General features: G+C 43.5%; 1 protein-coding gene across 1 annotated transcript in view; it reads left to right on the forward strand.

Moving 5' to 3' along the window:
- The first annotated feature begins 3759 nt into the window (after positions 1-3759).
- Positions 3760-17932, forward strand: part of LOC140457930 (EF-hand calcium-binding domain-containing protein 4B-like) — a 100601-nt gene continuing 86428 nt past the window's right edge. Inside the window, exon 1 of the mRNA XM_072551767.1 lies at positions 3760-3821. The gene's annotated coding sequence lies outside the window, so the exon portion shown is untranslated. The remainder of the gene's footprint in view (positions 3822-17932) is intronic.

Consider the following 17932-nt stretch of genomic DNA (forward strand, 5'->3'; position numbering starts at 1 on the left):
CTAACCAATGTCCTGTACAACTGCAACATTACCTCTCAACTCCTCTACTCAATATTCTGACGAATAACGGAAAGCATACCAAACGCCTTCTTCACTATCCTAACTACTTGCGACTCGACTTTCAAGCAGCTATGAACCCGCATTCCAAGGTCTCTTTGTTCAGCAACACTCCCTAGGACCTGCTAAGTCCTGCTAAGACTTGTTTTCCCAGAATGCAGCACCTCACATTTATCTAAATTAAATGCCATCTGCTACTTCTCAGCCCATTGGCATATCTGATCAAGATCACGCTATAATCTGAGGTAATCTTCTTCGCTGTCCACTACACCTCCAATTTTGGTGTCATCTGCAAACTTACTAACTATGCCTCTTATGCTCACATCCAAATCATTGATATAAATGATGAAAAGTAGAGGACCCAGCACCGATCCTTGTGGTACTCCACTGGTCACAGGCCTCCAGTCTGAAAAACAACCCTCCACCACCACCCTCTGTCTTCTACTTTTGAGCCAGTTCTGTATCTAAATAGTTAGTTTTCCCTGTATTCCATGAGATCTAACCTTGCTAACCAATCTCCCTGATGGGGAATCTTGTCAAACACCTTACTGAAATCCATACGGATCACATCTACTGCTCTGCTCTCATCAGTCCTCTTTGTTACTTCTTTGAAAATGTCAATCAAGTTTGTGAGACATGATTTCCTACGCATAAAGCCATTCTTTCAAGATGTCAGCAGTGATCCCCATAGGTCCACTGATGAACCAGAACACTTATCACAGAGATCCATAGTGGAACGACCAAAGAAGGGGTCAACTTGGACCCCTCCAGAAGGTTGCAGCTCTGGGCTTAACATGTATGCTCAAATTGTCAGGGAATATATAAATGCCAGATTCGTCAGCTGCACCCGTGAGGTAGAGGAAAACACCACCTGATCACAATGCAATGCTACTCATGCTCTCAAAACCAATCACAACATTGTCATCAAACCAGCAGATAAAGGAGGAGACATCGTCATTCAGATTAGAACAGATTACTGAAAGGAAGTGTATCGACAAGTGAACAACCAGGAACACTACAGGCAACTACTGGCCGATCCGACCAAAAAACACACCCATGAACTAGAAATGTTGATCAGGACTTTGGATCCAGTCCTTCAGAGTTCCCTACGCGCTTTCATCCCACATATTTCTCATGTAGGTGACTTCTACTGCCTTCCGAAGATACACAAAGCCAACATACCAGGACATCCCATTGTATCAGGCAATGGGACCCTGCGTAAGAACCTCTCTGACTATGTTGAAGGCATCTTGAAACCCATTATACAGGGGACCCCTAGTTTCTTTCGTGACACTACGGATTTCTTACAGAAACACAGCACCCATGGACCAGTCACACCGAGAACATTCCTCATCACAATGGACGTTTCAGCACTCTACACCAGCATCCCCCATAATGACGGTATCACAGCAACAGCCTCAGTACTCAACACCAACAACTGCCAATCTCTGAGCACCATTCTACAACTCATTAGCTTCATCCTCAACCACAACATTTTCACCTTTGACAACCAGTCCTTCATCCAGACACACGGAACAGTGATGGGGACCAAATTTGCACCCCAATATGCCAACATTTTCATGCACAAGGTCAAACAAGACTTTTCTATGCCAGACCTCCAACCAGCGTTATACACCAGGTACATTGATGACATTTTCTTCCTCTGGACCCATGGCGAGGAGTCACTGAAACAACTACACAGTGATATCAACGAGTTTCATCCCACCATCAAACTCACCATGGACTATTCTTTAGTATCCATCTCATTCTTGAACACATGCATCTCCACAAAGGATGGGCACCTCAGCACCTCACTCTATCGCAAACCCACAAATAGCGTCACAATGCTACATTTCTCTAGCTTCCCCCCAACACATATTAAAACAGCCATTCCCTACGGACAAGCCCTCCACATACACAGGATCTGTTCAGATGTGAAGGAACGTGATGGACACTTGCAAGTATTCAAGAATGTCCTCAAAAGAATAGGGTACGATGCCCAACTCATTACCTGTTCCGACATGCCACAGTGAGAAACTGTAATGACCTCCTCAGGAGACATACACTGGATGCAACCGACAGGATACCCTTCATTGTCCAATACTTCCAGGAGCCAAACAACTACACCATGTTCTTCACAGCCTGCAACACATTATCGATGAGGATGAACACCTTGCCAAAAGCTTCCCTCTGCCTCCATTTGTCCTCTTTAAACAACCACCAAACCTTAAACAGATCATTGTTCATAGCAAACTGCCCAGCCTTCAGGACAACAACACTGTAAATCCCTGTCACAGCAGCTGCTGCAAGATGTGTCAGAGTGAAGGCCATTACATGAGGGGACACCTCCCACCATGTACGCGGCAAGCACTTATGTGATTCGGCCAACGTGGTCTATCTCATAGGCTGCAGGTAAGGTTGCCCTGAGACACAGCACATTGGCGAGACCAGGCAGGTGCTATGACACCTGATGAATGGATACTGCACAACAACTACCAGGCAGGTGTGTTCCCTCCCAGTCGAGGAACACCTCAGTGGACCCGGCCATTTGGCCTCGGACCTTTGGGTGACAATCCTCCAAGGCGGACTTCAGAACATGCAACAACGCAAAGTGGCTGAGCAGAAGCTCTTAGCCAAGTTCAGTACCCATGGGGATGGCCTCACCCGGAACTTTGGTTCATGTCATACTACAGTTGACCCCACTGCACGACACACTTTCTCTCATACACATTCCTACATACTCACACACCCTTGCAGACCCTCTCTCATACACAAGCTCTCTCTCATATGCACACACATACACCCCCCACACTCACATCCACTCCCGCACCCTCTTACAGGCGTATACCCCATCACACTCACACATACACACTTAACCAAACCCACATACACACATATACACGCACGCACTCTTATCACATGCACTCACACCCACATACGCACACATACATGCACACATTGTCTCTTCTACATGCGCACACATAAAAGTTTACGGGGTGAATTTGTTTTTGCAGAATTACATTTTGTTTTGCTCAAAAACTGCACAAATCCATGTTAAACTCTGTAAATCCCACTTTAGAAATAGAACCAGTCTAACTCAACATTGTCACACAGACAGACCTCACACCTTAATGTATTGTCTGAGCTGAGAATGGCACCTGTTGTTAGAAAAGCTCGACCTTTCCTGAGAATGTAATTTAAAAGAAGTTTTGGGATTGACATATCAAAGAGCAGAAACCGACATATCCCATTCTAAAAGATGAAAGACTTGATCTAAAATTGTTTAGTGTGTCATTACATCTCCATGACACTGTACTCATTTGGCTATAAATTCTGTGTCTTATGACCTTATTCTCCACAACCACCTGAGGAGGAAGCATTGTTTCGAGAGCTAGTGTTTCCAAATACACCTCATAGTGTATTTGGTGTTGTGCTTTTTTAAACTTTATTCAGCGCAGTCGGCATAGCTTTATGTGGGAGAGGTCTTGTCTCAAACTTAATTGAGTTTGCTGTGGGCTCGGACTGTGCGGGAGGGAGGCGGTGCTGTGGGATCGGACTGTGCGGGAGGGAGGCGGTGCTGTGGGATCGGACTGTGCGGGAGGGAGGCGGTGCTGTGGGATCGGACTGTGCGGGAGGGAGGCGGTGCTGTGGGATCGGACTGTGCGGGGAGGGAGGCGGTACCGTGATCTGGGCGGTGGCACTGTGGGGTCGGATATATCTCAGTTTTTTGGAGAGTCAGAGTGAGGGAATGTCCGGTTATCACGGTAAGTTTGTTCGAAGTTGACTCTAAGTTCCATGTAAGTTCAGTGTTATGTTAGTTTGAGGATGTCCGGCTGTTAAATGCGACACATAATTGAGGTGCACAGGAGAAAAGTCCCAGACGATCTCTGCCGACCTGAAACAAGGTGTTACACCTTTCGATTCTGGGAAATATCAGGGAGAAGTGTTGGTGTCTCTGGAGCAAGTTTTAACATCGATGATTTCAAGTTGAAGGGACGCTTTTTCCAATGGGGACCGAACTCATTCCGACACACTAAGCTACACCTTGTAACAGGGACTCCTCTTCAGTAAATGGCCCCTGTTTGAGATGTCCTTGTTGCATTGGAATGCGCTATATAAATGTAATTTCTTTTGCTTCCTATCCAACCTGAATCCACAGTTCAGCCCCAGTCTGTGAACAGGATTCATTTGTATATTATATGATTCTTGTTGTCCTTGTGAGTTGTTGCCTTTGTCACGGTTACCCTGGTAACGTCAATTTGCTTTTGCAACACGTTTAAGTCGTCTCTGGCTCCCAGCGAAGGATTCTGTTGGCATGATCCTAATCGAGAGTGTGGTGCTGGAAAAGCAGAGCAGGACAGGCAGCATCCGAGGGAGCAGGAGAATCGACGTTTCGGGAATAAGCTGCTTCATCAGGAATGAGCCTGATCCTAATGTCTCAGTTTAGATAGCATGCCTTCTTTTAACATCTTATCAGGTTAATTTGGAAAATTCTCATACACGCGGTTGAATTCCCAGAGCCTAATCAGCCACGAGTTCAAAATAATCTATTAACTATTCGAAAGAATCAATTAAAATCTCATGGTCTGCCGAGAACCGCTGGAGTCAAGGCATGAATAGTTTTTTAATCAAACTGCTCAGACACAGGTCTGGGGGAGGTGGGAATTCTTAGAATAGAGACAGAACCATTTCGCTACTGCAGTCCCTTGCATTTTTATGTTTTTAATCAACCTGTACAGAAATGTTATGACACACCTCTTGGAGCAAGTGGGACTTGACCTTGGTCTCCTGGCCCAGAGTGAGGGATTTTGCCTCAAGAGCCCTTCCGGCTTGCATTTATGAACCAGGCAGTGGACTATTATTCAGAAGAAAAGTAATAATGGTGTTGATTTAGCTATTCTCAGATACTAGGAACACTGCAGAAGTGGACAGTGCAAGCTAACTCAGATCCTGGGTTTCCTTAAGATTGTCTCAGATTGGCGGCAGGATGGCTCAGTGGTTAGCATGCTGCCTCACAGCGCCAGGGACCCAGGTTAGATTCTAACCTCGGGCGACTGTCTGTGTGGAGTTTGCACATTCTCCCCGTGACTGCGTGGGTTTCCTCCGGGGTGCTCTGGTTTCCTCCTACAGTCGAAAGATGTGAAGGTCAGATGAATTGGCCATGCTAACTTGCCCATAGTGTTCAGGGATGTGTAGGTTAGGTGTATCGGTCAGGCGTAAATATAGGTTAAGGGAATGGGGTTGGGTGGGTTACTCTTTGGAGAGTCAGTGTGGACTGAAAGGCACGTTTCCATCTAGTCGAGATTCTGTGTAGCAAATCTCACCACCCCACCTTTTCTAGGGCAATTAGGGATTGGCAATGATTGCATGCTCATCCCACAAAATAAGTTTTGAAGAATTATTCTCTATTTAAGATTTTTTTTCTTAATTTGGATACAAAGTTTGAACAAGATCAGGTTTGAAACAGTTTTCAGCAAATGGCCACAACAAATTGGTTTTTAAAATGCCGCATGGTTTCCGCTCTAGAGTTGATGTGAAATTTATGAGTTAGAGTGTTCCTAATTGCTTCATGTCTGTTGTTAATGATTTAATTTGCTTCTCCAAAGTCTCATCATGTTCAAATATGAAACCGTTTTCTTGAAACCCTTTAAGATAACCCTATTGCCTATGTCTAAACTTTCACAAATTCCCATCCCATCTGCTGATTGATCGACATTGACTCTGAGGGAGGCAGCTGTGCTTCATTGACTGTAAGGTGTTCAGATGAATATTGTTACTGAAAACTGCTATGTAAATACAAATTTTATTTTATTTAGTGTTACCTTTCATCTATCAGCCTTAACTTGCGGCTTTAACATGGTCCCAAACCATGATTAGGAGGAAGGATGTTGTTAAACTAGAGACAGTACAGGAAAGACTTACAAGGATCATTGCCAGGATGGGAGGGTTTGCATTTTAGGGAGAGGCTAAATAGGCTGGGGTTTTTTCCATAGAGCATTGGATGCTGGGAGGTTACCCTATTGTGATTTCTAAAATCATTGGGGGGGCACAGATGGGGTGAATAGCCAATGTCTTTTTCCAGTGTAGGGAAGTCCAAAGATTTCAGACGAGAGGGAAAAGTTTTTTTTAATAGATATTTTTATTAGAAATTTAAAATTTTTACAAGTTTACAAAAATAAACAAAACTCTCAAGTACAAACATTGATATACAATTAAATCTTAAATATATAATAACTAAAATTTAACAAAAGAAAAATACCGAGAAAAATAAACAAAACTCAACTAACTACTAATCTAACCTACAACTAACCAGAGTGTATATTTAAGTCTCTTACATTATTCAAATAAGAGAAAGAGAAAAAAAACAGCAGATAACATAGAAATTGGGTAGTGAGATACATGCTCGGAATGTGTTAACATCAAATGTAACAAAACCCGTATTCATGCGGGATTCCTCTCCCAAGGGGCCCCGGACCAGCCAGGTTCGTAATCTCAATTAAATAAAAGCCCTTGTTAGGATAACCAAAATATCTGTATTCATATAATTCAAGAAGGGCTGCCATATTTTATAAAATAACTCGGTCTTTCGGTGCACCAGATTTGTAGGGAAGTCAAGGGGAATACATTTCATAATTAATCTGTGCCAATTTGAAAGTCCAGGGGGGCCCTCAGCCACTCAGTTTACCAAAATATTTTTCCTTGCACAGAAAGAGAGAATAGAAAATAGTCTCTTCCCCTGCATGTCCAGGGAGGGGAAAAGTTTTTTAAAAAGACCTGAGGGGTAACTTTCATGCAGCGGGTGTTGTGTGTACGGAACGAGCTGCCAGAGGAAGTGGTGGAGGCTGGTATGATTACAACATTTAAAAGGCTGAGACAAAGTGAGGACTGCAAATACTGGAGATCAGTGTTGAAAAGTGTGGCACTGGAAAAACACAGCAGGTCAGGCAGCATCCAAGGAGCATCCTGATGAAGGGCTTATGCCTGAAACATCAACTCTCTTGCTCCTTGGATACTGCCTGGCCTACCATGCTTTTCCAGCACCACACTTGTCAACATTTAAAAAGCATCTGAATGGGTACATAAAGATATGGGATTAGAGAGATAGGGGCCAAATGCTCGCAAATAATACTAGGTCTGATTGGGACATCTGGTCAGTGCGGATGAGTTGGCCCGAAGGGTCTGTTTCCATGCTGTATGACTGTATGAGGGGCTGATATGCTGGGCTAATTGTCCTACTTCAATTTCCATGTTCATATGTTGATCACAGGCACAAAACTCACTCAAGATGTTACACTGGGCTACATGAAGAGATAATATGGAAGGGAACCAACAGCTTAGTTAAAGAGGTAGATTTTAAGAAGCCCAGGAGAGAGGGAGATGCAGAGGTTGAGGGAGAATATTCCAGAGATAAGGGCTAAGATAGCTGAAGGCACAGCTGCTTGTGATGGGTTGATTAAAATCAGGCCTGATTAAGAGGGTGGAACTAGAGGAGCACAGCATTCTGGGAAGTATTTGGAGTTGGAGATAACACGGAAGGGTGAAGGATCAAAGAGAAAGTTCAGAATCACTTTTCTTGACTGCAGCAAATGTAAATCAGGGAATACAGAGGGTGATTTGTGAATGAAACATGAGGTAATTTGGGGATACAGTCAGCAGAATTAACTGAAAGGGACGAAGGAGTAGAGAGAACTGTGGCTTCACATGCGTTATGTGAAGGCTAGGTACAATAATCAGGGTAAATATAGAATAATACGGGAGGGGAATGGGCCTGGTGGGTTACTCTTCGGAGGGTCAGTGTGGACTTATTGGGCCGTGGGCCTGTTTCCACACTGTAGGGACTCTACAATTCTATGATTTGAAGGTCATGATTTGGAGATGCCGGTGTTGGACTGGGGTGTACAAAGTTAAACATCACACAACCCCAGGTTATAGTCCAATAGGATTAATAGGAAGCACACACTTGAAGGTGACAGGGCAAGTTGAAACAAAAGCACACAAAATCTTTGATGTTTGTAAACAGGTGTATTATATAAAAGCAAGGAAGATATGCTAAATTTGTATAAAATGCAAGTTTGACCTCAATTGGACTCTTATGTCCAATTTTATGCATCACTTGATAGATGGTGTGTCAAAGCCTTGGAGGAAGTCCAGAGGGTGAAGCATCAGAATTAGTTGGAGATAGAAACACTGGAATTGCTCTTCTTAAAGCAGAAAAGTTTCAGGGAAAATTTAGTAGAAATGTTCAGAGTTACAATAGATTTAAATAGTCTAAATATTAAGAGATTGTTTCCACTGCTGGGACGATCATTAATCGAATGACATCGATTGAAGATAATTGACAGAAGAACAAAAAGGGAAATGAGGATAATTTTATTCACACAGATTGTGATGCCTGACAGCTAGATCATTATGGAAGCAGATCCAATAATAACTTTCAAAGAGGAATTGAATAAATACTGAGGAAAAAAAAATGATGTGGTTATGGGGAAAGAGCAAAGACATAGGAATAATTGCAGAGATTTTTCATATCCTCCCTTTTCATAGTTTAATGTTACAACTCACTTCTATTGCAAACAAAACCTTTGCCTCATTTCCTCTACTTTACAAACTGAAAATGCTGGAAATAATACAATTTAGCAACATCTGTCAAGACAGAGACAGTGTTAGATTGATGACTTGAATATAGTTTGATAAAATCAAACAGTATTGATAAAACTTGCTAGGTTCTTTATCCAATTTTAACAATAGCTTATCAACATCTAAACTGTTATGCCACTAATCAACAGACAGTAAAAAGAGATTTTCCCTTTATGAAGTGTTTTATTGCATTTTCCATGTCATCTAATGCTTTACAGCGGTTTCCAGTTCAGTCACCTTCTGCACACACTATTGTTTCACAAAAAAACCCATTGAAGAGAATGCAGCTAAACCAAGGTGATGAATCCCACAATTTATTGGTTGCCTGCAGCTCATTGGCTGTGAATTTCTAAAGGCCACCACACGGCTATGCTTGTGGTTCTCATAACTTATATCTCTCGCTTCTTTCTAGTTTCCTGCACACTGTGGCTACTGTTGTTTCTCTCCCCCAAAACCTGCTCCACCTCCAGTGTGGTTTACAGTCTGCTGTCACATTCAACTTATAGCTCCCACACCTTCTCCATCTCTACACCTGAGCACAGGATTTGACAAGGATCCTCACTTAGTGTCTGGACCTTGGTCTCCAAATTCATGACCACATGCACACAAAGCCAAAGGTCTTTGTAAAACAGAAAGTACAATTAAATGGCATGTTGGGAAGTTAAGAGACTGATTAAAAAAAAATCTAAAATAGAACATGAGATTATGATCATAGGGTGGGGGGAGGACAAAGCACATAGTTGTCGAGACACAATGAAGGACATTCCTCTATTTATTGAGCCCGAGCTGAAATGCTCTCATAAACTGTACACCTAGAGCAAACAAGGGTGAAGGATGCTTGAAGTGAGTGACACAATAGAACAGTGACCAATCTCCTCAGTTACTTTTATCTGTGAATGTATGTGCCTTCTCAGAGGAATTACATGAAAAAGTACAAGACTAGGCCATTCAGCCTCCATTATGACCATGGTGATTAGATTAGATTCCTTACAGTGTGGAAACAGGCCCTTTGGCCCAACCAGTCCACACCAATCCTCCAACCCTTCTAGGTGCTTTTCCAAAGATCTCCAGTTCAGCCTGAATAAGCAAGTGTGAAGGACAAAATTGGAAAACAAGAGACTTTTAGCAGAATTGGATAAGGTGATGCCTGCTTCCCCTTATTGAAAATTTCCACGGTCTCACAGTAGATAAATCAGTTGGCAAACAAATACAACTATGTGCAAACTATTGAATCGGGAGCTGGGGAATGTCACTCATTCCCTGAGCCATTTGATAAGATCCTAGCTGGTCTGATTAGACCACATTCCTACTTATCCCCCATAACCATTCACAGCCTTGCTTGTCAATAATTTATTCAGCTCTTTCTTAAAAATATTCAAAGACTCTGATTCCACCACCTTTTGAGGAAGAGAGTTCCAAAGATTCATGACCCTCAATGAGGAAAATAAAACCACCTGACTTTTTAAAAAAAAATCATTCATGGGGTGAGGGCATCACTGGCTGGGCCAGCATTTATTGCCCGTCGCTGAGGTCTGAAGGCACATATAGGCCAGACCAGGTAAGGATGGCAGTTTCCTTCCCTAATAGACATTAATGAGCTAGATGGGTTTTCCAACAATGGATTCACAGCCATCATCAGACTCTTAATTCCAAATTTTACTGAGTTCAAATTACACCATCTGCCATAGTGGGATTCAAACCCAGGTGGTCAGAACATTACTTGGGTCTCTGGATTAATAGTCTAGATTAGAGTGGTGCTGGAAAAGCACAGCAGGTCAGGCAGCATCCGAGGAGCAGGAAAACCAATGTTTAGGGCAAAAGCCATTCATCAGGAGTAGAGGCAGGGTGCCTGCAGAGTGGAGAGATAAATGAGAGGGAAGTGTGGGTGGGGAGAAAGTAGTATAGAGTACAATAGGTGAATGGGGGTAGGGATGGAGGTGATAGGTCAGAGAGGAGGATGGGGGAAGGTAGCAAAGAGTACAAGAGGTGAATGGGGGTGGGGATGAAGGTCAGAGAGGAGGGTGGAGTGGATAGGTGGAAAGGAGGATAGGCAGCTAGGACAGGTCATGGGGACGGTGCTGAGCTGGAAGGTTGGACCTGGGGTGAGGTGGGGGAAGGGGAAATGAGGAAACTGGTGAAATCCACATTGATGCCCTGAGGTTGAAGCGTTCCAAGGCGGTAGATGAGGCGTTCTTCCTCCAGACGTCGGGTGGTGAGGGAGCAGTGGTGGAGGAGGCCCAGGATCTGCATGTCCTCGGCAGAGTGGGAGGGAGAGTTGAAATGTTGGGCCACAGGGTGGTGGGGTTGATTGGTTCGGGTGTCCTGGAGATGTTCCCTAAAGCACTCTGCTAGGAGGCGTCCAGTCTCCCCAATGTAGAGGAGACCGCATTGGGAGCAACGGATACAATAAATGATATTGGTGGATGTGCAGGTAAAACTTTGATGGATGTGGAAGGCTCCTTTGGGGCCTTCGATGGAGGTGAGGGAGGAGGTGTGGGTGCAGGTTTTGCAATTCCTGCGGTGGCAGGGGAGGTGCCAGGATGGTTGTAGGGAGGCGTGGACCTGACCAGGTAGTCACGGAGGGAACGGTCTTTGTGGAAAGTGGAAATGGATGGGGAGGGAAATATATCCCTGGTGGTGGGGTCCGTTTGGAGGTGGCGGAAATGTCGTCGGATGATGTGGTTTATGTGTAGGGTAGAAGGTGAGCACCGGGTGAGATTCTGTCCTTGTTACGGTTGGAGGGGTGGGGTCTGAGGGCGGAGATGCGGGATGCAGACAAGATGCATTGGAGGGCATCTTTAACCATGTGGGAAGGGAAATTGCGGTCTCTAAAGCCTGTCTCTTCATTGGCTACATAGAACAGTCCATCTTCTGTAGTTACACCGGCACCACTCCCCACCTCTTCCTCCTCTACATTGATGACTGCATCAGTGCCACATTGTGCTCCCGCGAGAAGGTTGAGCAATTCATCAACTTCACCAACACATTCCACCCGACCTTAAATTTACCTGGACCATCTCTGACACCACCCTCCCCTTCCTGGACCTCTCCATCTCCATTAATAACGATCGACTTGACACTGACATTTTTTACAAACCCACCGACTCCCACAGCTACCTGGATTACACCTCTTTCTACCCTACATCCTGCAAACATGCCATCCCATATTCCCAATTCTTCTGCTCCCAGGAGGACCAGCTCCACCACAGAACACACCAGATGGCCTACTTCTTAGAGACCGCAATTTCCCTTCTCACTTGGTTAAAGATGTCCTCCAACGCATCTTGTCCACATCCCGCACCTCTGCCCTCAAACTCCACCCCTCCAACCGTAACAAGGTCAGAACCCCCCTGGTGCTCAGCTTCCACCCTACCAACCTTCGCATAAATCACATCATCTAATGTCATTTCTGCCACCTCCAAATGGACCCCACCACCAGGGATATATTTTCCTCCCCACCCATTTCCACTTTCCACAAAGACTGTTCCCTTCGTAACTACCTGGTCAGGTCCACGCCCCCCAACAACCCACCCTCCCATCCTGGCACCCTCTCCTGCCACCGCAGAAATTGCAAAACCTGCGCCCACACCTCCTCCCTCACCTCCATCCAAGGCCCCAAAGGAGCCTTCCACATCCATCAAAGTTTTACCTGCACATCACCAATATCATTTATTGTATCTGTTGCTCCCGATGCAGTCTCCTCCACATTGGGTAGACTGGACGCCACCTCGCAGAGTGCTTTAGGAAACATCTCCAGGACACCCACACCAATCAACCCCACCGCCTTGTGGCCCAACATTTCAACTCCCCCTCCCACTCTGCCGAGGACATGCAGGTCCTGGGCCTCCTTCACCACTGCTCCCTCACCGCCCAACATCTGGAGGAAGAATGCCTCATCTTCCGCCTTGGAACATTTCAACCCCAGAGCATCAATGTGGACTTCACCAGTTTCCTCATTTCCCCTTCCCCCACCTCACCCCAGGTCCAACCTTCCAGCTCAGCACCGTCCCCATGACCTGTCCTAGCTGCCTATCTTCCTTTTCACCTATCCACTCCACCCTCCTCTCTGACCTATCACCTCCATGCCCACCCCCATTCACCTATTGACCTCTATGCTGCTTTCTCCCCACCCCCACCCCGCTCTCATTTATCTCTCCACTCTGCAGGCACCCTGCCTCTTTTCCTGTTGAAGGGCTTTTGTCCGAAACGTCGATTTTCCTGCTCCTGGGATGCTGCCTGACCTGCTTTGCTTTTCCAGCACCACTCTAATCTAGACTCTGATATCTAGCATCTGCAGTCCTTGTTTTTTGCCTCTGGATTAATAGTTTAGTGATAATACCACTATGCTAATGCCTTCCGTGATCACTGCCTTAAATGTTTGCATGTTGTTGATGGAATTTCTTTGGAGTATTGTAAACAGCAGCAGGAGAGGAAGAGGGAGTTTGATGAGCACAGTGTTCATCCATTCCATCTTCTACTATCCTGTCATCACATGGTCACATGGTAATGGAGTCATTGACTGATCTTAGCAATCATCTGTTGGCAATTGGTCTAGTCAGACTCAGGGATTCCATCAGGCAACCAATGTAGTGAGGAGGTTAGGAGTCATAGATTGAAAGTCACCTGCTTCTTCTAAACATTTTACCCAGCCACAAGTCAAATCACATACTGCATCCGACAAACTTATTTTCTGGGAGATACCATCTAGAAGATTCAAGTAGCCTCTTTCAACAGCATCTTCCAAACCCTTGACTGTTACTATCTAGAAGGGCAGTGGCAGTGGATATATCGGAACATCATCACTTGCAAGGGCCCTTCCAACCCACTCACTGTGCTGCATTGCAAACACGTCATCTTCAGTGCTGCTGAGTCAAATTCTGGAAATCCCTTCCCACTAGCAATGTGGGTGTCCCTATATTCAAATGACTATTGCAGTTCAAGCAGATAGCTCACCACCACCTTCTCAAGGGCAGTCAGGAGTGAGCAATAAATGTTAGCCTCGACAGTGACACCCACATCCTGTAGACAAAATTTAAACATGCATTTTTCAAGTAATTAAGTAAAATGAGTCAGAAATTGTAGAATAATCAGTGCGTTGTTATGAAAAAGACTCCTCAATGGTATAAACTTTTACACTATACTTATACATATAAGTTAAACTTATACATGTGAGAAACGCTCAGTTCCAGTTATAGATTTTGCTGCGTTAGGGTTCAGTTCAAGATTATCTGGTCTTGTCTGGGGCAGTGGGTAGGTTAGAGTGCTATTCACCTTTGCACCATTGTGCATAAAGCAGACAAAATTAGGAAAAGAGGAAAGAGAGGCTTCTCTCTCAGCAAGGCTCAGCAACTTCTGTTATAAGTGCATTTAGGTAAGGGTTGGATGGAACATAGCTGTTGATGCCTCTATGCAAGCATTGCTGATCAAGATTGCTGATATGTAATGTCCACTGAAGTGAAGTAAGTGTGAAACCAGCAAAGATCCAACAAATTCAGATGAAAAAGGGGAGAATACTCGTGTGTATGTGTGTGTCTGAGAGAAATTAGTCTATTTGTGTAAGTTTTTTTAACAATTGTAACTCCTTAATTGGAGCTATTAGGATCAGGAAGATTTCTGAACCAGTTTCCTTCAATTTCTATGTAACTTGGGTCTGCTGAGCCACTTATCTGTCCACACAAAGGAGAAAAGCCAGTCAAGGATTCTTCTGACCGTTTATAGCTAGACTGTAATTTCTGGGAGATCATAAGGGTCTAAGTGAGAGACCTCAGAAAATGTTCCCCACTAAAGGAAATAGGAATTGGATTCGCTGAGATCTTGATTCAGAAGATTGAATGAGACAATTAAAATTTTAAGTAAATGTGTTAATTCAATATTATAAGAAATCATGCAGTTTTGATGCTTCTAGGAAGAGTGTGAATCACAAAGTTAAATCATAAGCTGGAAAGAATAGATAACTTGTTCTTATTTCTAAGAGGGAGTCCAAACATCAACCTCTACATAATACAGCTACAAGACTTTGAAAAAGAGCGAGGATATCCATCAAACATCAAAGCAGGATTACCTCAAAACCTGAGTGTGAGACCCATTAGAGGCTTCAGAATGAATCTCAACCAGAGGTGATCAATAACTCTTCCGATCATTTAAGTTATATTGAGATATTCTAAGTCATTTTTCCTGTGTTGTTTAATTAAAAAGTGATGTGGGATACTATTTATTGAATGATAGGCCATTCCTAATCACTACCATTTTGGGTGAGAGGGCCTTCCCAGTATAATTAGGTTGTCTATTTATTCTGCAAAATATGTCTTTTTTAAAAAGTTATTCTTGGAAAACCAGTTCTGGATCATAGTCATATTGGTTAATGACCCTGAAACCAGTGTGAGAAATAAGACTTGGAGCCCAGAGTTCTTATATCAGGTAGGGGTTTAGTTATCTGAACTAGTATTGCACCTTAATACTAGTTTCATCCCAAGGATGCCCAAGATAATGGGGTTTAAGCCCTTGTTATGTTTATCAACCACGTCATTGTGGAGGAAGTTGACCTTTCAATGCCTAGTCATCTTTGTCTTTGGAAGAATGCAGTTTGTTGTAGCTTTTACTGAAAAGTAACTGATTTAAGTTAATTTTTTCTATCCATCCCAAATATGTCAGTCCTGATTCGTTCACACAGATATTGGGACTATCTATCTACTACTCCCCGCATAAACATAGTTAATGCATATCCATTGTCCAAGGATCGCTACATTTCTTAGCAACTGGTGCACGTGTGGGTGATCAATGTGAAGGCAGTAAAATATCCAGAAGTCTACATCTTTGTTCATTACTTAAGTAATTAGGTGTGATCAAATATAGGGCGGCACAGTGGCTCACAGTGCTAGGGGTCCCAGGTTTGATTCCAGCCTTGAGCGACTGTCTGTATGGAGTTTGCACATTCTCCCAGTGTCTGCGTGGGTTTCCTCCAGGTGCTCCGGTTTCCTCCCACATTCCAAAGATGTGCAGGTTAGGTGAATTGGCTATGCTAAATTGTCCATAGTTGTGAGGTGCATTAGTCAGGTGGGTTACTCTTTGGAGGGTCAGTGTGGACTTGTTGGGCCGAAGGGCCTGTTTCCACACTGTAGGGAATCTAATCTAATATTGGCAATAGAATCTGTAAAGCCATTGATTCTGTATATTATCATCCTTACTGACACTGAAATTATTGGTTTGTTGGTATTTGTGGAATTATTACATCATTTATGCATGATACACGTACTAACTTGGGGTTAGAAACAATAACAGAAATAGCTGGAGAAGCTCAGCAGGTCTGGGTCCATCTGTGGAGAGAAATCAGGGTTAACTCTGAACTGAGGAAGGGTCACTCGACCCAAAACATTAACTCTGATTTCTCTCCACAGATGCTGCCAGACCTGCTGAGCCTTTCCAGCTATTTCTGTTTTTGTTTCTGATTTAGAGCTTCCATAGTTCTTTCTGTTTTTTAATTTAACTGGGGGTTAGTTTGATGCAGTTATTCAGTGGTTGGTGGAGCAGTGAGCAGGGTATGTTGGTTCTGGCAATGGAGGAATAACTATAAACATTAGGGCCTGAGGTCTGAGAATAAGGCGATCAAGTGATTAACTGGGAGCTAAGACTTGGACCTGTGAGGCAGATGTTGTTGGTAAAGGCTGAGAGTGGGGAGCCATAGCTGGAAGCAGCTTTATTTCAAGTTACATAGACAATGGATGTTCTGTTGGAGCAATATCTAACATATTGAATTTTCACTTGTTAATGGACAGAAGCTGTGAACTGCAGAATGATACTGTTCTCTGTGCTGGTTTTAGACTGACCCTGGAGGCACTTCCTAAGTGTTAATTGTCGATAACATTTGATATGAAATGCAGCGGTTTGCTTGTCATATCAGAGTCATTTACAACAGTTGGCATGCCTGTGAACTGAATATTCCAATGCAACGCATTCAGAAAATGATTAACAAAGTAATTTCATTTTGCTATCTGTTTGAAACAACTATAAATAGTAAATCTTTAACTGGATGATATTGGAATGCTGTAGATTAGATGGACTTTAGATTGATTTCTCAAGTCAGTGCAACATCGAGGGCTGAAGGGCCTGTACTGCGCTGCAATGTTCTATGTTCTAGAAGGAATTTCTCATTTAACCACAAGAAGATCTCATTGTCAATGGTCAAGGATTTACAATCCAATGCAAGGACCTTAGCAAATAAAGCAGACCAGCTGAGAGCACAGATAGAATGATGGCAGATTGAGATCATAGTTGTTACTAGAATATGGCTTTTAAAAAGGACAGATATGGTGTCTTAATGTTCCCAGTTACAGAGTTTTCAGACTAGCTTACTTTATAACCATCATATCCATTCATAGCCTCCTTAGTTCCTTAACTCAACATGTCATTCTACCTTTCTTGGCATCATCACATTCAGCAACCATACTCCCTTGGTCCCTACGTCTGAGTAATTTCAATATCACTTTGTAAAATATTGAGGCCTCAACTCTGATCTCTATGATACACCTCATATTCCATCTTGCCAACCCAAAGAAAGACTCAGTTTTGCCCACTCTCTGTTTCCAATCTTCTACCCAATATGTTATCCCAGTCCATGAGCCTTTAGGTTTGCTCCCCCTCCAAGCCACTCACCAACCTGACATGGAAAAATATCGCCGTTCCTTCCTGTCACTGCATCAAATCCTGGAATTCCCTCCCTGAGGGCATTGTGGGTCTATCTACAGCACATGTACTGCGAAGGTTCAAGAAGGTAGCTCACCACCACTTTCTCCAGCGTGGCTAGGGATGGGCAATAAATATATGCCTTGTACTGTGAGAGAATAGCTAAAACCCTTTGATGTGATATCTGATCAAATACATCCCAGAAATCTGAGTACAATAGATTAACCAGTTCTCCTTTATCTACATGATACTTCTTGAAAGGATCCCAATAAGTTGATTAAAAATGCTTTATCATTCCCTAAAACATATTGACTCTGCCTATTATCTTGAATTTTTCTAACTGTTCTGCTATAGCTTTTTAAAAGTTTAGCTTCTTGCATGTACTGAATGACAGATCTTGAGTCAACTGGCCTGTGATCTCCCGATTTCTATCTCCTTCCCTTTTTGAATAAAGGGGTCACATTTACTAATCTTCAAACTAATGTAAACTTCCCTAAATTTAGAGAGTGTTGGGGGGAAAGGGGTAAGGCATAAATGATTAATGGAGATAGAGCCCAAA

The sequence above is a fragment of the Chiloscyllium punctatum genome, chromosome 32, assembly GCF_047496795.1.
Source record: "Chiloscyllium punctatum isolate Juve2018m chromosome 32, sChiPun1.3, whole genome shotgun sequence".
Classification (NCBI taxonomy): Eukaryota; Metazoa; Chordata; class Chondrichthyes; order Orectolobiformes; family Hemiscylliidae; genus Chiloscyllium; species Chiloscyllium punctatum.